This window comes from Ambystoma mexicanum, chromosome 3q (genome assembly GCF_040938575.1).
Source record: "Ambystoma mexicanum isolate Mex_15411 chromosome 3q, UKY_AmexF1_1, whole genome shotgun sequence".
NCBI lineage: Eukaryota > Metazoa > Chordata > Amphibia > Caudata > Ambystomatidae > Ambystoma > Ambystoma mexicanum.
Window position 1 is genome coordinate 465814422 of NC_090926.1, and position 21633 is coordinate 465836054.

General features: G+C 49.7%; 1 protein-coding gene across 4 annotated transcripts in view; it reads right to left on the reverse strand.

Moving 5' to 3' along the window:
- The window catches only part of TMCO6 (transmembrane and coiled-coil domains 6), a 459096-nt gene that overhangs the window by 77366 nt on the left and 360097 nt on the right, over positions 1 to 21633 (reverse strand). The gene's annotated exons all lie outside the window — the stretch shown is intronic.

Genomic DNA, 21633 nt, shown 5'->3' on the forward strand with positions numbered 1-21633 from the left:
TGTAAATCGTCGGTTTCACTCAAATGTTCAAATAATCAAGTCCCTTTTTGTATCCAATTTTGAATCATAAAGTTTCTCTTGCTCCAAGTCTTCCACTTGTATTTTAACCAATAGTTCAATTATATGACAAGTTTTAGTCTTTTCACTTACTGCAAATGTTCAACACAAATTCTTCTTGAGAACAAAAGTTACAGACAACTACTTCTTGAGAAATTAAATACTTTTACAATTCTTCTGTATTAACAGCAAATCTTGTCAGGATGATTCCACAACAGTTCATGAAACTTTAGTGAATTTGCCACTTCTTAACAAAACCTTCTATCACAATATAGTACTTCAATGATTTCTTCCTGGTCCACTAACCTGCCAGGACTACCACTAAAAATGTGCCTATCCTGGTATACTCGCCTGTCAGGACAAAAAGCTCCTTGCACTACTAAAAGTACTCTGTGGTGAGGTACACTTCAAATCTTGAAGAAAGTCTAACTTTCAACCACATTGACAATCACAACTTCTTTTAGGACAACATATTACTCTTTGGTGCTGTTTGTTACACTCTTGGTTTTGCCACCGGCAATAAAGATTTGGCTCATCTCCTTCTGAATACTAAATCAGGAGAGCCCCTCTCCTGCCACACTTCTGTTTACCCACTTTCACATCCACAAACTGCTGACAACGTTACTTTCACACACTTGCTTTTTTTTGGCATAAGCAATGCTTGTTGTTATCTTGCTTAACTGTTGTTTCTTTCTCATTCTGGCAACAACAGTTATAAACCTATATATAAAAGCTCTGTAAAGTATTGCCCACTCTTTACTTTGGCAATGTTGGTTTTGATCAACTTTCAGTTTTGCCCTTTCTTAATTTTGGTTGTTGGCTTTTATAACAATGCTGGCAATCTTTTCCTTCTTGTCTCTTTATAAAGTTCTTATCTCGCCAATAAGATTTCTTTATCAATTCGGTATTCAAAATAATTAACATTGTTCAGTGGTCGTGTACGGAGCATAACGGGGTTACCTAGAATAGTGCCTGCTTCTTTGTGCTGGCACACCTAGGCTGCTGGCTTGTCTCATTGGCTGGCTAGCCCTCTTCCTGGGCCAATCCTGGAGCCGGCAGGCGTAAGCCGGCCTCCAGCACCAAGGCCTGCACTGAGGCCATTATCCCGTCCCAGCCACTCCACTCCACTCCACTCACCCCCATGCACCGGAGGAGCAGGAGCCCCTCCAAAACACTGCAGGAGCAGTGCAACGCATGGGAGTGAAGCTGGAGCTTCTCCCCCTTCTCTGAGGTAGGCCCGTGGGCTCACCCCTCATCTTCCCGCAACCGCTGGAATTCTTGCAAAAAAGCGCTATTTAATGTGCATTGCCTGCCGTGCCAAGATTTATAGCACCATTTGCCGGAGTCACGCTATGCAGTGCCAACTCGCCACATCCTGAACTGATCCATTCCATGTGGATCTCATAGTGCCCCTCCAAGATGGCCTACCAATACTAGCATAGTGCCTGCTTCTTTGTGCTGGCACACCTAGGCTGCTGGCTCGTCTCATTGGCTGGCAAGCCCTCTTCCTGGGCCAATCCTGGAGCCGGCCTCCAGCACCAAGGCCTGCACTAAGGCCATTATCCTGTCCCAGCCTGTCCACGCCTTCCCAGCCGTCGGCCGGACACGACGGACCCCCTGAGAACTCAGCTCATAGGTACTTTTACTCCCACCTAAGGAAGCCTCTAAGGCTGCGTGCTACAGCGCCCGTTACCCTGGCACCTAGAACACTATTCAGAAACCACGCTGCTCGCTCCCCAAGTATATACTTCACGGGCCAACTTCCTCGCCGGCCTGTACTGCATATTTGTATCTAATTCCCCTTCCCCTCCTAGGCTGACACCACGCTAAACAACGTCATGCTACTACCCCGCAAGGCTCGGCACCCCCGCCCGCCTCTTTTCTCACTACGGCACCTGCAACCCGCATCATACTGTATGTCCTAACATTGTAAAGCTATGCATTGTTTAAAGTACTTGCTTTTTTACATTCAAAATTGTTACCTTGAAAGTTTATGAAAGTGACCCTGCCCCTACTGCTGAAACTACATCTAGCTATTATCACACAGCATCTTGCCTTCACTATGAAAATTGTACTAGGCATAGCGTGAAAGTGACAGCCGCCTTTTTGCTACTCTTGCATCTAGTTGTTAGCACATAGCATTTTAGCCCATATTGTGAAATTGTATTTGGTATAATGTGAAAGTGACATCTGCCTTCTTTTGCTACTCTTGCGCCTAATAGTTAGCACATAGCTTTTTTAGCCCATATTGTGAAAACTGCATTTAGGTATAGCGTGAAAGTGACACCTCGCCTCTACTGCTACTCTTGTATCCAGTTGTTAGCACATAGCATTTTAGCCTATATTGTAAAAATTGTATTTAGGTATAGGGAAAAAGTGACATCCACCTTCTTTTGCTACTCTTGTATCTAGTTGTTAGCACATAGCGCTTTAGCCCATACTGGGAAAACTGAATTTAGGTATAGCAGGAAAGTGACACCTCGCCTCTACTGCTACGCCTGTATCCAGTTGTTAGAACATAGCTTTCTAGCCAATATTGTGAAAATTGCACCTAGGTACAGTATGCAAGCGACCTTTGCTCCTGTTGCTGAAACTGCATCCTACTGGTAGCACACAGCACCCCCTCCCTATACTACGGCAACTGAATCTTGACATAGGTCCCAAATCAAACTGTCCACTGCGACTTATCAACCGGCCCGATATGAGTAAAAATCAGAAAGCTCAGACCACCATCCTTCTCACGTTTGGTCTCTTCATAATCATGGCCATTGTTACCATCAGGACTAGCCCACCCAAAGACAGAAACATACAGTTATCCAACCCATGTGTCCTACATGTAGTGCCCCATCTTCGCCCAACTGCTAAGTAATTATCAGTGTGCCCCACCTGAATCAGGCCCACGTGTCAGCCTCTTGTTATTGTTTACGTAGTGTGCCCATCCGACCTTATTGGCATTGCCTTATTCTTGCTGCTTGACGGAGATCTGGCACAAGGGCCTCACCTGCTTTGACCTTTTTTGCTTAATACTGCTGCCCAACTGTGATCTGGCCTAGGTTCCTAGTTGATCTGCCCTAGGTGCCCAGATGCCTCACAGGCACTGCCTTATTTGTGCTGTGTATTCGAGAAAGATGTTAAGTCTAACAATTCTGCTCTGTACAATGGCTGCCACCTTACATATTGGTACTAGAAGCCAAGTATGCTTCACTGAGCTCCCTCCAGCACCTATCCTAGATCCCAGCCCACCTAAACTGACAAATACAGCCACGTATAATGCCACATCCATACCACCTACACATTACAGTGCCCAGGGACAGCAACCTATGCTTCTCTACCATGTGCCACTTCTAATAGAAACATTAGACTCCGCACCAGAGTAACAAAACTACATGAACATTTGAGATAATCTCTACCTCCCACCAACCAGAAAACAAACCACCAACATATGTTGAAACGTAGTCATACCAACTTGTCACCTCCACACTCTATTTCCAATACCAACGCCTCCCAAACTAATAATTATAAACGTAAGCTAAGGAACAAGTTACTTACCTTTAACTGTTGTTCTCCAGCATGGGTCTGGCATGGATTCACATGCTCATGAATATTCCCCGTCGTCAGGCTGGGAATCCTCGGTAAAGAAAAAACCAGTATCAGTTTCGTTTCTGATCTGACTTTCGTAGTAATAACCAATCACTGGTCTCTGCGTCATACTGACCACAGCCAAAGACTGCCCTCTACCTAAGCCCCACCTCTGGCAGCCATCTTCAGATTTGGAAGCACGTGAAGTGGCAGTATGACCAAGTGAAGAGCCGCAGAGGGGTAGGCGGGAGGGTTCGCATGTGAATCCATGCCAGACCCATGCTGGAGAACAACAGTTACAGGTAAGTAACTTGTTCCTTCTCCAGCATGGGGTCTGGCATGGATTCACATGCTCATGAATAAAGAATACATAGCAGTACACACATGCACAACCACGGGAGGTGGCAAAGGCTCAATATTAAGCATCACATCAAACTCAACATTAAGCATCTTACCTCCTCACCAGGCTCACCTCAGGCGAACAGGTTGCGCAGCACTGCTTGGCCGACCCTGGACTCCTCCCTGGAATCCCGGTCGACGCAGTAGAATTTCGTGAAGGTGTGCGTCGACCTCCACGTAGCAGCCCTGCATATGTCCAGCAGGGGCACACCAGATAGGAACGCCGTGGTAGCTGCGATCGCTCTGGTGGAATGGGCTCTGGGACGGCCAGGCAGCGGTCGGTTTGCCAACCGATGACAGTACATGATACAGCCGGAGAGCCATCTGGAAATGGAAGCCTTCGAGAGAGCCTTCCCCTGATTGACAGGTCCAAAGTTCACAAAGAGTTGTGACGTCTTCCGAAAACACTTCGTGCGGTCCACGTAGAACTTCAGCGCTCTAGCCACATCCAGCGAGTGCAAAGTCCTCTCAGCCGGCGACGAAGGCGACAGGAAGAACACAGGCAACACCAAGGGTTCGTTGAGATGGAAGTCCGACGGTACCTTGGGCATGAAGGAGGGGTGCGTCCTGAGCACTACCCTCGTGTCGTGAAAAGTCAAGTACGGGGCCTTGCAGGAAAGGGCCTGGATCTCTCCCACTCGTCGTGCGGAGGTGATGGCCACAAGAAACGCTGTTTTCCACGACAGAAATTTCAACGGAGCTGAGTGCAGAGGCTCGAACGGAGGTCCCATGAGCTTGGTCAGCACCACGTTGAACTCCCAAACCGGGGCCGGAGCCTTCACCGGCGGGAACGATCTGAACAGTCCCTTCATGAACTCTTTCACCAGACGATGAGACCACAAGGACGTCCGCCCCATGGTTCTGGTGTATCGGGAGATCGCAGCAAGATGAATCTTGATGGACGCGTGTGCCAGTCCAGCTTTGGCCAGCGTCAGCAGGTACGGCAGTACTTGGGGGGCCGTAATCCGTAGAGGGTTAATCTTCTGTGCGTGGCACCAGACAGAGAACCTCTTCCATTTGTGTCCGTAGCATTTAAGAGTCGAGGACGCCCTGGCCTTTGCAAGAACCTCTCTGCAGTCGGCCGGTATGTCGTATCCTCCAAACTCTAGCGCTGCAGGAGCCAGGCCTGCAGGTTCAGCGATTTCGGATCGTGGTGGAGGATGGCGCCTCCTTCTCTGGAGAGTAGATCCGCGTCCACCGGCAGCTTGATTGGCGGGGACGCCGACAAGTCCAGAAGGTCCGGGAACCATATCTGCCTCGGCCACGCAGGTGCGACGAGGATCATCCTGCACCGTGACCTCTTGAGCTGGTTGACGAGCCGGATTAGCAGTGGCAAAGGAGGGAACGCGTAGAGGAACAGGCCCTCCCAGGGGAACGAGAAAGCATCGCCCATGCTCCTCGCCTGGGGAAACCTGCTGGCGAACCTCCGGCACTTGGTGTTCGTGGCCGTCGCGAACAGGTCGATCTGGGGTGTGCCCCACCGTCGGAAGAGGCGATCCACTAGATCCTGCCGTAGCTCCCACTCGTGGCACGAGCGCAGCTCCCTGCTGAGTGAGTCGGCGATGGTGTTTTTTTATCCCTGCCAGATGAAACGGCACCAGAAATATCCTTTGGGCGATGGCCCAATGCCACAAGTCCTGCGCCTCCTTGGACAGTGCTGGGGACCTGGTTCCGCCCTGTTTCCTGATGTAAAACATGGTGGTGGTGTTGTCGGTGAAGATCCTCACCACCTTGCCCTTGAGGGACGGAAGGAAGGACCTGAGGGCCCAAAACACTGCACGGAACTCCAGGGCGTTGATATGTAGGGATTTCTCCACCGGGAGCCAAAGGCCTCTTGCGCGCAGATTTTCGGTGTGCGCTCCCCACCCTTCCAGGGAGGCATCCGTGGTCACTGTCTCCTGGTGGGCTGGGGTCTGGAAGTCCAAGCCCGCCGTCAGATGCGCTGGTGCCCCACCACCGGATCGCTCGTCGAGTGTGATCCTTTCCTCGAAGCTGCCCGTCGTTTGGATCCAGCGCGCGTCCAGGAACTCCTGCAACGGGCGCATCCGGAGCCTGCACATGGGAATGAGGTAGATGCAGGAAGACATCATTCCGAGGAGGGACTTGATGGACCTCACCTTGGCCGCGTCGGCCACCAACATCCGCTGCACCTTGCCCAGGATGGTCCTGGTCCTCTCCTCCGACGGGGAGGCCAGAAGGGACACTGTGTTGAGCCTCGCTCCCAGAAACAGAGCGTCTTGCGCGGGTACCAGGTGGGATTTGGCGTAGTTCACGGAGAATCCCAGGTCCGTGAACTGGTAATGACGCCCTTGGACCACAAACCTGAGGAATTTTCGGTGCCCCTTTAGGATGGGAATATGGAAGTAGGCATCCTCCAAATCCAACGACGACAGGAAGTCTCCTTCCTCCAGCTGACCCAGGACGTGCTGGAGGGTGACCATCCAGAACTTCTGCGCCTTAATGAACTTGTTCAGACGCCGCAGGTCCAGGATGGGGCGCCATCCCCCCGTCTTCTTCTTCACGAGGAAGTATCTCGAGTAGACTTCGGAGCCCCGAAGCCTCTTTGGGACGAGTTCGATGGCGCCCTTCCTGAGCATCGCTTTTACCTCCAGGAGAAGTTGAGGGACGTGAAGTTCTTTCGTGGCCACGGGGGGGACACGCGGGCACCTTCTCTGGAACTCGAGCGCGTGGCCCCGGGCCAAGGCGTCCAGCACCCAACGGTCGGTGGAGATGGACTCCCACACGCTGACGAAGCTCGCCAGCCGGCCTCCCACCGGGGTGCTTCGGTGGGGGCCCGACCCCACGGCCGGTTCAATCCTGCTTCGACGAGGCTTTGCCGCCTTGACCTCCTTGGCGACGACGGCGGGGTCCGCCAGACTTGCCTCGTCCTCTGTAGGCCTCCTGAGACGACGAGCGGGCCGCTTGACGGTAGGTGGAGAAACCGCCGCCGGAACCTTTGGAGGTGCCCTTGCCTCCGCTGCTCCGAAAGGGCGTCCGTCGTTGTTGCAGAACTCCCAGGGCCCGGGCCGTCTCAGTGTCCGCTTTAATGGCCTGAAGGGAATCGTCCACTGTTTTCCCAAACAGGTTGTTCCCATCGAAGGGCATGTCCAGGACTCTGGTCTGAACGTCTTGACGGAAGTCCGTAGCCTTGAGCCATCCACGCCGCCTAAGGCAAACGCCGTTGCCCAACTGGCGGAACCCAGTGTCGGCGATGTCCGTCGCAACGGTAATGGCGTGGTCCGAAGCCACCTCACCTTCCTGCAGGATCTCCAGGGCCTCTGTCCTCTTGTCGTCCGGCAGGAAGTCCAGCAGGGGAGCCAGTTTGTACCAGAGCTCCCTGTCGTAGCGGGCCACGATAGCCAAGGCGTTGGCCGCTTTAATCGTCGTCGCTGCCGACGAGATGACTCTGCGTCCCATAGCGTCCAATTTCTTTCCCTCACCGTCCGGTGGGGAAGTCGATGTGGAGGCCACACCCCCCCCGCTTTCTTCCTGGCCGCCGCGGAGACGACGGAGTCCGGGGTAGGCTGCGCCCGGAGGCACAGGGGGGCCGTGTCCGGGACCCGGTACTTCTTCTCGTACCGGTCTCTTCTAGCTGGCGTCGTGGAAGGGTTCTTGAGGAGGGTGAGGCCCTCATCCCAAATGTCGTCCAATAGAGGCACTGAGAGGACCGTCTTCCTCTTGGCCTCGCGCCGCTGATAAAGGAAACCTTCCTTCTTCTTCTCCTCAGGGCAGAGTTGAAAAAGCTTGGATGCCCTGGTGATCATGGAGTGGAACGATCCAATCTCGTCGGGCGGAGAAGCCCTGGTGGGAGGCGACGACGGTACATCCTCGTCGTATAACTCGTCGTCCGTACCCGTCGCTGCCGTGTCAGTCCCCGTATCATCCCCTCGGGTGGACGGGGAGGAGGGCTGGACGGGGCGCGACGGCTGAAAAGGAGGTGGAGGGTGGATCCTTCTTTTCTTAGTAGGGGGAACACCAGAAGGTCCCGGTTCTGGGTCCCCCGACGGGAGAGGTTCCTCCGTCGGCAACGGTAGTCTCGTCCTTATCTCTGAGCATAAGGACTGTATAGCCAACAAAATGGCCGCCGAGTTGTCTTGCGGTGCTGGCAGAGGGGAATCCGACGGGCGATCAGGGGATCCATCCCGACGGGCCGGTCTTCTTCCACGCCGAGGCCGTGGCTTAAGACCTCGACCAGTTCCTCCTCCGAGGTTGAAGCCGAATCTACGACGACGCCCTGCCCCCCCTTTCTCTTCCCCTCGGGGGATTTCACGGGGGTCCTATCGATGGGCACAAAAGAGGACTCCCTCCGAGGTGGCAGGGAGACTGAGCCCTGAGGTCGCCACCACTGGTGTAGCCTGCACAGGCTGAGCCAGGGCCGCCGCGACAGTTTCGATAGAGGGCTTGGCCGGATGGATTAAGGCCTTCACCACCTTAGGTGCGCTCACCGCCTTATCCTTGAGGGGGGGGGGACACCGCCTCGCTCCCCCTCCGATGGGGCCTTCGAGCTCGACCGGGGCCTCTCCAGGAGCTTCGCCGGGTGCTCGGCCTTCCTCTTACCCGACCCAGAGCGTTGGCTCGTGGTTGATGGTGCCGGGGAGGGTGCGCCCTGCCTGGCGCCCGTAGAGCCCGACCGTTCGGCGCTCCCGGTGCCAGCGGACTCGCGGTGCTTGGCCTTATGTTGGACCCCCGTCGCCGGGGCGTCCTCAAAGGTCTTAGAAGACCGCTCAGATTTCTTCTTCTTCTTCTCGCCGGACGGGCTCTTCCCTTCTAGCCAGTTGGCGAGACGTTGATGGCGGTCCTTCATGGTCCGCTCCGACATGTTGCCGCAAAACGCACAGTCCTTCTCCACGTGCGTCTTGTCCTCATGTAGGCAGTAGAGACAAAAAGAGTGTTCGTCCTCCTTGAAGACGTTCTGCAGCTGGCATCCAGGGCAGACCCTGAACAGCTTTCCGGGCGTCGAGCTTCCCTTCTCCTGGGCCATGACCGGGCCTGAGAAACTTCTGGAGTCCTCCAAAAGCGTAGCTCGACGGAATCTTCACCCTTGAGGGGCGCAGACGAATCCGACACGGGTCCCCGTTGATCGGATAGAGAGTCGGTGGAGCTTGAGGCTCTTTTGACCGAAAAAACAAAGTTTTTGAGAAAAAACGTGCAAAAATAGCACTAACGCTCGAGAGCAATAGCACGAGGATCCCAACACATGAATGTGCGGTAACAATCTTAAGATGGCTGCCAGAGGTGGGGCTTAGGTAGAGGCCAGTCATTGGCTGTGGTCAGTATGACGCAGAGACCAGTGATTGGTTATTACTATGAAAGTCAGATCAGAAACGAAACTGATACTGGTTTTTTCTTTACCGAGGATTCCCAGCCTGACGACGGGGAATATTCATGAGCATGTGAATCCATGCCAGACCCCATGCTGGAGAACTGGTATTATTACAGCCCAACCAATCCAGGTCAAAGCTGTAAATGAGGCTGGCCTCCTTAAAGGCGCACTTCTCAATGCGAGATCGCTTGTCGGCCACGCCCTCGACATTGCTGACCTAATCACAGAAGGTAATCTGGATTTCCTTGCGATTACTGAGACATGCCTACATAACGCGGCAGGACCGTCACTTATGTTAGCCATCCCAGATGGCTACACAATAGCCAGACAAGACCGAGATGTCGCACGAGGAGGCAGTATCGCCATCATCTCCAAAAAGTGTGTCTCCTTCAGACTAGCCCCTACCCATTTGTCACAATCCTGTGAAATTCTATCTGCTAAATTCCAAATAAACAATTCACAATCACTTACCATTCATCTAATATACAGACCTCTGGGTCCTCTTGGTACCTTTGAGGAGGATCTGCATAACATACTCTCTAACAACCTCAAACCATCCTCTCAATTACTCTTATTAGGGGATTTCAACATAGGCCTTAAAGACCTGATGGATAAAAACGCTACAGATATAACGAACACTATCAATGCACTAGGCTGGTCTCAAAAAGTTAATAAACCCACCCACTTGAAGGGGAGAACATTGGATTGGATAGCGGATTATAATTGCACAGCTACTATCTCATCCATCACGCCTCTTTCGTGGACAGACCACTCACTGGTATCCTTTCACCTATCCACTACCAGACCCACTTTCACTGCCACTCTACCAGCGCCACCATGTCTAACCAGAAACAAAAAAAGCATTACAGTAGATAAAGTAATCCCTGTGATCCTTCCTACTCTTAATGCATTACCAGAAAATATAGATCCCAGTATCCTAGTCCATGAATTTAACAACATTATGCTCACCACTTTGGATAAAATTGCCCCTCTCAAACTCAGACCTAGCAAACCAAAATCCCACTTAGATAAATGGTTCACGCCCCACAACTCGGAGACTCCTGAAAAGAAAAAGTGAAACTAACTGGAGACTTTGCCCCTCCAATGATAACAGAGACAAATTAACCTTGCTCTCCTCTCACTATAAGAATGAAGTTTGCCGGGCAAAATGTAACTCTTATAACGAACGCATTGCCATATCCAACTCTAGCATGAAGGAACTCTTCTCTATACTAAAAGAACTAGAGTCACCCATAGCTATAGCCGATATCTGTACTAAGGATAAGTCCTGATGTGCAGACATCCAACATGCACTAGCAAACAAAATCAACATGCTCCAAAATAAAATACAGAAAAAAAAAGAAACGCTGAACCTACAGCACCTGCCTAAAAACCCTCTGCCTAGTGGCCCACCGATGGCACACAACAATATATTCCACTTCATCAAAATGTCTACCCTGAAAGTAGAATAAATTGTCCTTTCACTGAAGCCTTCCAATTGCAAAGGCGACATCTGCCCAGCGCAACTAATAAAAGATGCGGCCAGACAACTATCTCCGTTGATCGCCAAATTGATCAATGCCTCCTTTGCCTCAGGCTCAATCCCTGCCAACCTAAAACAGTCTTGGGTGCTCCCTCTCCTCGAGAAACAGACATTAGATCCTCTCCTCCCCACCAACTACCGTCCCATTACCAGGGTACCATTTTTACTTAAAATATTGGATAAAGCTGCCTACAACCAAATTCAGAAACACCTAGAATTGCATAAACTCTTAGGAGACAGACAATCTGGCTTACGCCCTCTATACGGAACGGAAACCGCCCTAATTGATTTAAAATCCCAAATCGATGAGCTGAGAGACAAAGGGAGGACAGTACTCCTGCTCTTACTTGATCTCTCAGCTGCATTTGATTTAGTGGACCACAAGGTCCTCTGTAGACACCTTGACTCTGCCGCTCACTTCTCCTCTGAGGCTATCAGATGGGTTGAATCATTCCTGAGCGAGAGAACCATGAGAGTATTCTCTCCATCGGCAGCCGCAGACCTTACCCCTAACCTGTGCGGTGTTCCTCAAGGTTCTTGTGTCTCTCCAACGCTATACAACATCTTCACCAAGCCCTTGTTCGATGATTTGGACCACCTGGGTGTCATCTACACTAATTATGCAGACTATACACAGATTCTCCTCCCGCTTTCTGGGGATCATAGTAAGGGCACAGAGTTGGTGAAGTAAAGGTGTGTGTCAGCAGAGATGTGGGGAGCACAGTTGGGAGCTAGTTATATGATAAGCTTGCATACAAAACTATGAAGTAAGTAACAAATGTATCCTTAAGGTAGTGATAGAAACTTAAGTAAGCCCAGGTATTGAGCATTGGTGATATTGTGTAGCAGTAGTGAAATACAATGTGGAACGATGGCATGCAGACACGGGCCGTGGTGCGTGAAATACTGAAGCACTGCTGGAAGTGAGGCAGATAAATTGTATCCAGCTATAGGGCCGGGAGCAAGATTGGAATGTGAATGGCATAGCGAGGATAGGACAGCAGCCTTCCCGAAGGAGACATCCACGTTAGAGGTCTCAAGTGCCAACATGATCGGTTTAGATTTAAGGCACTGGCACCCCCCGGGAAAATGGCCATCCTATTTGAACTACCAGGCGGCTGGAAGATAGAGTAGATAAATTCATCAGAATTGGGCTGATTAATGTGGTCCTCGAGAAAGCAAGGAGGTGTACCGTGGGTGGGCAACTGATAAGGGGGGAGCGAGCAGCAGAACAGCTCATGATTTGTGATATGAAGAGCAAAAGGTGATGCCAACAAATCTAGTCCATAGCAGGGGAGGCATTGTTGGCACACCTATGTGTCTGGTATCAAGAGAAGCATACTATGATTTCAAAGGGATAATTTGACTCAGAGTTGTCCACTGAGTTCATGCCAACGACCAGGTGCCGATGGGGCAGGCAGCATTCCAGGTAACACCAATCCAGTAGCTGACAGTATGGGGGACCATGTGTTGGAGGTTAGCGGTAGATTAGGATGTGGCCAATCAGATAGGGGACTGGTAGCATGATAGGGGTATAGGCAGCACCTACATAGCTGGCAACCAATGAGGGTGATGAGATAACACTGTATATTGTTCACGTCATGATTGACGAGTTCTTTCCTTAAAGGTGATGTACCTGCTTTGAACTAACAGAGCTCTGTGTCAGTTTGGTTCCTACAGGACCTTCTGATACTTTTTCCTTTTTGTATACAAAATAAATATTTTTTCCTTGCAAAGCGGTGCACCAAGCCTTTTTCCTTAGAGGAGTGTTATTATTGTCTGGAGGCCATGCCTTAACACTCCCTTCCGCAGGCTTTTCATACACTTGGTTTACCACTTCACAATAACAGGGGGAATGACTCTCTTCCCCTGGTCTTTCTTGACTTTACTTTGAGGGTCCCAGACCCTGGCTTCTTCCTCTTCAGACTTGGGAAGACATGGTTCACTCTCCTGCTAAGTATTGCCACGAGGAAGATGGTTTCTATTTCTCCTTTCTTTTAGGTGTGGATCCCAGACCCCGGTTTCTCTATGGTTTGGTTCTGGTAGACCTGGTTTACTCTCCTGGCAGGTACTGCCACAAAGAAGATGGCTTATATTACACCTTTTCCGTGGGTACGCAGCCCAGACCCGTCTTTGGTTGTTCCCAATAACTTTCCTGCAGTTACCGGGTCCTGGGAGAACCACCCTAGCCTGTGCGTTGCCCCCTTTGTCCCCTCTGTCTTTTTTGCATCTCCCCTTACCTCTCCTGGGGTTTAGATACTTCGCTGGGACTTACAGGGCTCAGGGTGCACCTCTGCGTCTCCGCGAGCTGGTCTCTGCTGCAATCGTGATGCTGGCGTGCCTGCATGGCTTCAAGATTTGGTTTGCCTTCTCATGGTGAACGGAGAACTCCTTCAGCATCTTCCCGCCATGTTCTGCTTCTCCACAGCTACTGTTCTGCGCTTTCCTCTCTTGCGCTGGACACCGGCTGCTCTCCCCAACAGGACAGGATACTTCCTTGCGGACTACCTCCTCGAAGTGTCTCGGTCCGCGTTCTCCTTCCTTGTGGCTTCCAGATCCATGTTCCACTTCCTTTAGTCCTTCTTCACTTTTATTATGGAACAATTGGTTACTTGGTTGCACACTCCCCAGTGGAAGACTACAACATTCATCTTTGTTCCACGGGGTGTTGTTCATTACTTAGTACCTCTTCCTCATCTTAGTATTTATCATACAAGTCTCACTGAGGTAGCCCATGTTCTTCATCTCAGTAGAGTTTAACTCCAGGGCCCTACACATATACATGGGTTGGCTAGGGATGATCTTGGGGTGTAGGGGAAGGTGGGACTCGTGGACAGAGGGAAGGTCAAGGAAGTGGGTGGAGGGTGAGAGGTGCTGTACCGTGTTCTCCCTGGATGGTTGTCCTTGTCCCCAGAGGGCAGAGGTCTTCAAGCTGTGGGGCACGTCGGGGGCGCGAGTCCACCACAAAATTAGCATTAAAATGTTCCCTGGGCTCTCCAGGGTCACGAGTAGTCTGCCTAGAACAGCTGCATTCTTCCAGTTTGAACACGGCATCTGTCGCACATTCTCAGTGCGACGGTGGCCTTGAGGTCAAAGAGGCGAGGCACCAAACCCAGTAATGAACACTTTTTGGAAGTACGTCGCTGTCCAGTGGATCACACTGTGTGAACTATGTCTTGCTGCACCGTTTGTTCTACCTCGGCTCTCATGTTAAAAGCATCCATGCGCAAAGGAAAGCCGTAAGGGTGCCTTTGCTCGAAGGTAAGGCACTGCAGCACCAACTAATCTGTAACATTAAAGAAACTTTATTAATAATGGCATCTTGGAAATATCACATTTTTCTTTACCAAAGACAAATCGTAAGAACTAACACACAGAATTTCTTTTAATTTCTATGTGTAAACATGATACGTCCATGTTCCATGTCTGTCTGGGTTTCACAAGCTGCTGGTTTAATAAATTGCTCTCTTTGACCCCCAGAGGCGTGGCATGTTAAGTTAAAAGCATATATCAGTGTTGTGGAAAGAAAAGTTTCCCTGGTTCTCCTTATATTTTCTAACTTTAAGAAGTAGAAATATAGGCTATTAGAGTGTCAAAAGCTGTGTGCATGCATGAATGATGCAATTAGGAATACTATGTTTGGTACTCAATTTGGACAACTTTAATGAGGAAATACAATGAACTATTATGAGCAGAACAGCTGCATTCAATAACTCCTGTGCCACAGTTCACCGATAACTTATGCTGCTTACAAAGCAGTTGTTCAGTATATAATGTACACAGTGAGGTATATACCATTGGTAGCTTATACTTCAAGCAATGCTGGAGGGAAATAAACTTCCTGGTACTCTGCCAAGGTTCTAAGCATGGAAATCATGACTGAAAGGTGAAGCTGCACTCCTTTAAATTTGAATATTGGCCACATTGGAAGGTGTAATCAAATGTGTTTGCAGATGTAGGTTTGGTAGAAAGTTATTCTGTGTGAAAAAAAGGATTTTTTTTCAAAAACTGGAACTTGTCAATGAGAAAGGTAAGCCCTCCTTTTTTAACAGTCTCTCTAGTGAAAAATATGGGATAAGTTAATTTAAGTCTATTTGTATAGGGGCCTTCATTAAAAATATCCTGCATATAATTTAAAACAGTGTCAATTACAAGGTGCTTATCAAGTAACAAACTGTCAAGGAGGGCGGCACATCCATTAAGCCAGCCACTGTGGCACAAGTATTGAGGATGGGCACAATACAAAGTGTGGGGGCACCTGCATTAACTTTCACATTAATAACACTTAACGTTTGCCCAATGAAAACAGCATGACATTTAAGAGGAACTGAATCACATTTTCTTAATTTCGAAGCTGGTCTCATCAACATTAGATACTCTCCTTTATGGGAGGGGGTTGAATGTGCAGGCAACACGCCATCTTATCAAAGGGGAAGGTGCACAAGCAGCCAGCCCTCAGATCACATCCCTGGTCCAGAGAGGCAGGAGGCCCCTGCAACCAATCACCAACCACACACTTTGACAGGTGGAAGGTGATGCAGGTCTCCGACTTTTAGCTGCCCTCCCCCCACGGCAAATTGATTACTTACTGAACATTAGCACTTTTGGGAAGGGGACACAATCTTCCCACCCCAAGCTCTTCAGAATAAGGCAAAGACTGTGAAAGGTAATGTAAGAGACGAGGGGGAAGGGGTTCTATGTCCTTTCATCGACACCCGTTTTTACGACGGGTGTTTTGCGGCATGGTTTTTTCTGAAAAACGTAATCGAAATTTTGTTTACATTATTTTGGGGGGGGGGTTCACCCCCCAAGCCCCTCTTCGTTTAACTTTTTTTTATTCCCGACCCCCCCCAGCCCTTTATTTACCCTTTCCCACCCCCCCCAAAAAATATCGAGGTTTTCTGGAAAAATCCTGTAGCAAAACACGCATCGTAAAAACAGGTGTCGATGAAAGGACGCAATACTGGGAAGGGGGGCGCCCGTAAAGGCTACTACACGGCAACATTATTGCATGCTTTGTAGATGTAGCATCCATGCGGTAATAGCAGCCATTTTAGGCATTTGCAGCCATATTGGAACACAAAGCTTAAACGCAGCGCAGCAGTCAGCACCCCAGGCCTAGATAGCGAACATGAGCAAAGGAATAGGTTGTATCCCGGGCACTGATGAGAAAGGCCAGAGCTACAGAGATCCACAAACCCTTTATTGTCTAAAGAGTTGCCAGCCTTTGCGCCCTTGGAAGAATGTGCCCTGCAAGGCCATGGGAGAAGGGCTGAGTATCTTTGTTACGATACGATCCCACAAGAAAGAGGGCACGGGCCTCCGACCCCCACCAGTCCAAATCCTAAATTATAGCACCCAAAGGCCCTAGCTTTAGGACCTCTGAATTCCAAGGTGCCAGACAGCCCCAGACCACTGATCATAAAACTGTTAGGCCCCCGATCGATCAGAAAGCAGGGCTTTCCTGCCTTCACTTCTAGGTCACGTGATTTGTGCTGCGAGGTGCAGGGAGGAATTAAGTTATAGTCCAGAACAAGGGTGGAAGACCTTGGAGAGGTGCCGGCCTGCCTGGGAGCAAGTGTGCCCCGGCTCCCTCCCCACCAACCTCCTGAGCCCCAACTCATACCAGGTGCACTGCTACATAGACAGAGATGTGTAATTCAGTTTGCAAATAATCGCCAATAACCCGGCTTTGGACCGATGATGAATGCAGCATCATCCACGTGGAAGAAGATAGACAGACACGGCTGGGACCAATGACCTGGCATCCCCTATGGAGCAGGTGACCTATGTATAGGGTCTCACCAATCAGCCGCGCGGGTTTCTACTGTATGTGATGTCACTAATGATGCTGTGTACCTTCTTAATGTGCTGCTTATGCAGATTTCGCCAGAATGTTCTGCGGCAGCCGAGTTCTTTGTTGGCGCTTCCCAATTTTTGTGTGGAAATAAATCTTGTTATCCTTGCAAGAGGTATATTGTGCCTTTTTCCTTAGTGGGTTGTATTTTTTCTGGCGTGAGCGTCTAGGGGATTTCCTACATTTGGTGACCCCGACGTGATCCCAGCAACCCCTGTGACGATGCAGGCTTCCAGGCTGCTACTCTGAAGGGGCCACGCCCACCTGCAGCGCCCAGTACTAAGCGTGCAAACCGCAGAGGTGTGCAGGAGCCATTTTGACAGAATTCCGGTCTGCTCTTTGGATCAGGTCGTGGCTCCTGGGTGAGTGCAGGCCGTTATTGGGACCCCGTGACTGAGGAGCTCGGGTGAACACAGACGTGAGTACACATATTGGGATATATAACGAGGGGTATGGTGTGTGGGGGAGTGTTGTGTGCATGAGTGAAAGTGGCAAGATTTATTTTTATTGTTATTTTTTGGTAATTTGAGAGGATTTTTACGGGGGGAAAACAGGAGTGTGGGAGCCTTTCGTGGTGAGGGAAGATGATGGCGCCATTTGTTTTGTAACAGGGAAATAAAGGAAAAAATAGGAGCTCCGTATCATTTGAGGGCTCAGTGGAAGTAGAGTTTGTTTTAGCTTGTTGTTTTGGTGTATTACGAATTTTGTGCAAGAGGTGGAGGCCAGAGGTGGGCCAGTGTTGACAATTTGTTTTCAGTGTGTGTAGTGTGATAGTGTGTGTGTATGCGCGCGTGTGTAAAAGGAGGAGGCGGAAGTGCTCACAGGGGGTGACAGGGAGGTTTAGGTGGTGGACTGGTAATGACTTTTGTGATAAAAGTGTGCGCTGCGTATGTTTGTAAAGGTTGGGGTTTTTGAGGGCAAATTGCAAAGATGGCAGGGGGGACGCCATTGGAGTACATGTATAGTGCATTACCATTGTACAGGGATAAGAGAGAAGTATCACAGACAGTGGGTGGTAGAGACACAAGGGTGGATGCCCCGCTCTTGGCCAGAGCAGGACACCCACAATAGAGGGATACTAGATCACATTTCTAGCTGCTATATATAAAGGTAAATAACTTCAAAAGAGATATTGGATTTGTGGAAGAGAATGTGGAGGACCTTGATGGGGGTGGGACCCAGAATACTGAAGGGGTTGCCTAGATGCAATGTCTGTGACATTATAGGGGAATGGGACTGTACCCCCACACACAGGGCTTTACCTACTCACCCAGCCACGGAGTATACAAACCTGACATACATGCCCACCCCAGTGACTGCTCCACCTCCCTACATAGCGACACTGAGTGCTATCCTGCCGCAGGATAGTAAGGCTTAGAAGGAGTAAGAAGAAGCATTGAAGGCTACGTGGGTAGGATTGGCTCGACTGAGAGCGACTCAAGAGGGAAGAGGGGAAAAAGGGGAGTGAGTTGGAAAATGGAGGGCAGGAGAGTTTTTGTTTTGGTTAGATAGCACAGCCATAAAGGATGTGCACATTGAGAAGGAGGGAGGTGGTGATGGGGGAGCAGGAAGTACGGGATACGGGACAGTGAGGCACATTCAGCACTTGCTCGCCTGATCACACCCCGGCGGCATTACTGGATCCCCATGAAATAAGTAATTTCTTTATCAACAAGATCAAACTTTGAAGAGTCTTTACCCTCGGATCTTGATCAGAACCCACCATTCATTTTGGAGTGGATTCCTACACACACTATGTTGAACACGGAACACACGAGCAAGACATGATTCTACATTCAATGCTTCACTAACAAATTCTTTCGTTCGTCTTGCTGAAGGCCACCCAATTGTAAGCACACTAGATCAGCTAACAGTGGCCAAAACACACCTGTGTCAACATCCTTTTCCTCAGTGTTTAATGTCAACACTGTTACTTTTTTCAGTTGTTTAGATCAACCCGTTTTCTTAATTAAGATTGTATGATCCCATAAAACTGTGTGGGACCCATTTGTTCTATTTATCTTGCACAATATGTATTGACAACAATGTCTGAGTTCATATCCCACGTGTACAGTTGCTACACCTTTTGTCCTGTGTAATTCTGATTTGTCACCATTTCATGTATCAAACCATCTTTGTTTTTGATTACTAAAATTAATTTGTGAAACTTCATGAGAGTGGTATCTATCATAAAATTGATTGACTGGGTTTTGTGACTTTGTTTGGATGCCCTGATCAATTGTGTTTTTCACTACCCGACAGGGATGCAGACAGAGAGCTGAGGGAAGACAAATGGGACACATTGGATGAGATTGAGGACGATGAAAGGAATGTGCAGCAGGCGCCACACGTTACGCCGCAGTTGGAAAGTTTGTGGGGACGATTAAGGAATAGGTTTGGTCGGGTGGCAGTGGCAAGGAAAAAGTGCTGGACGTAAAGAAGGGAGGAGTATGGTTACCCAGATGCTGTTGTTGCATTTAAGGCTTAGGCAGGGCGCAAATGGATAAGAATAATTTGATTAAGCTGCTTCCGCCACTTACCGCCGGGGCTGGCAAGTGGATCTATGCCTTTGAAAACCAGACAGCAGGGATTCCCTTGGCTGTAGAGGATACGAAAAGTCTCCTCTTGCGAATGTGGTGGACCAAGCAGGAGACGTGTTGGTAATTGTAAATGTAATTGGTTATTTATAACACGCTTAATACCCAGAGGTTTCTAAGCGCGAACCCGGGGATCGAACCTGTGTTGCTCCGCGTCCTCTTGCTACCAAGGTGAGCGCGTTGCCCCTGAGCTATCTTCCCTAGACTCCAGAGTCAAATCAGGGTATCCAGGAGTAAAGTTAGTTGATGAGGAACACAATGGTGCGCCCTTTAACAATATCAGGGAGCTGGTGTGGGACGCGCTGCGGCGAACGTACCCCGACACACCATACTTGCAGTCTATCATGCAGTATACCATGGGAGATGAAGAAGGAACCCGCGCAATACTTTAAGGTTCAGGAGATGTGGCGTGCGCAGACGGGGGACCAGTGGGACTGGCCAGGTCCTCTTTTTTATTTTGTTATTACAAGGGGTTTTACCCAAGGAAATTCACAAGGTGCTCAACAAAATAATGGCCATTGAAGCGAAAGGGTGGGCTGAGATTCAAATCATAATCATACAACATTATAAGAGAATAAAAGAGCGAAAAAAAAAGGAAACGGCCCAAAGGCTGCAGGCTGAGAAAGCTAAACTAGTACAGAAAAGGCTAGCAAAAATAGCAGTCAAAGGGGCAGTATCATCAAGTGCGCAAACGGAGGTGGCGGAGCAGACCTCGGCACCTCCAGATGTGAGAATAGCGTCATTTTGGCAAGGAGGAGGACAAGGACAGTGGGGAAGAGTACCTCAATACCCCTACCCAGAGTGGCAACAAGGTCGTTAGCAACGCGGGGTGGGTTCAGAGGGGAGTTTGGAGGTATGCGACCTTAGAGGGCAGGATTGGGTCCCTCGCAATGCTGGATCTATGGCAAGTGGGGACATTTTGCAAGGGAATGTAGGAGCAGGCAGGGAGCGGAACGCAATCCTTATAGCAGTTATTGCTCACCGCCCCAGCCCCAACAACAGGTACAGCTCACAAGGCCAACCTCCATACCCTATGAAATACATCAGGCCTACACTCAGCTGCCACCACAACCCCCAGGTGCGCAAGGGCAGAACCTGCAGATGACAACCACCAATGCCCCAACAGAACACCATGTATAGGGGTAGCAAGCCAACGACCGACGCAGTGCCGAGTGGCACTGTCGTACCCTACCGTGGGGTGAGCGTGGTGGGGAATAACCCTTTCACGTTCCCTGGCACCAACACATACGCTGACTAGGACAGCCCACAGAGAATTCTTGCGTGCCTAGTCCTGTCCATGACAGTCCACCCTGACGAGGAACCCTTGGAGGGCACTGAAATAAGTAACAAGCAATTCATCTTCATGGTTGACACAGGTGCCACTAAATCATGCATCAGTGAGGGAAACTTCCCATTATCAGATGAAACTCTTGACACACAGGACTTCTATGGGGCTGTCGCCACGGTTCCCTACACAAAAGAACTTGATATCAAAATAGGATGAAAGATGGTGCATGCACCTCTACTGTATTCTGAGAGTTGCCGATAAATTTGTTGAGGCGAGACCTTTTAGGCAAATTGAATATGACCACCATCTTTACAGACCAATGAATAGTGTGCGCCACTCTGGGCATGTGTGCCATAAGTGCAATGGTCATAATATATGCAAGGGGAGGAGAGGCAGTGGTTTGCAGTATTCCAGTCAACCCCTATTTGTTTGTGTAAGGCATAACAGTGCTTCTCGAGGCAGTGCCCTAAATTGGCAAGGCTTGTTGGCGAGTGCCATCTGACTTCTACTTTCGGCCTGTGGTAACCCCTAAATTAGTGGCAGGGACAATACTAACCCTGGACTTACAGGGTCTGGTAGTGTCACCTAAATGCATTGGTGTGATTTGGAACGACTCAGAGGGCTGCGAGTAGCGCACAGTGTTGTGTATTGACCCACAATGCCTCTCAGGGAAGTGACTGATGCAGACTTGTTTGACGATGATAGCAAGATTGTACTAGCGATTTCTATCCCATGTGACATTATGGTGCAGTATCGAAAGGTGCAATGTCTTCTGATGGCTCTCGTGGCCTTGCTCCCTTTCACTGAGACGGACTTAGAGCAGGTCCCTCAAAGGCTTCGGACTACAAATGCCCACAACGTTGGACCCCAGTTCGAATAACACTCAAGCCATTTGCTGCGTTACCCCGGGTCAGGCAGTAACCCTTTATCAAGGCAAGCGGACAAGAGGATACAGGACACTATCGTTGCACTACTAAATCAGGGGATTAT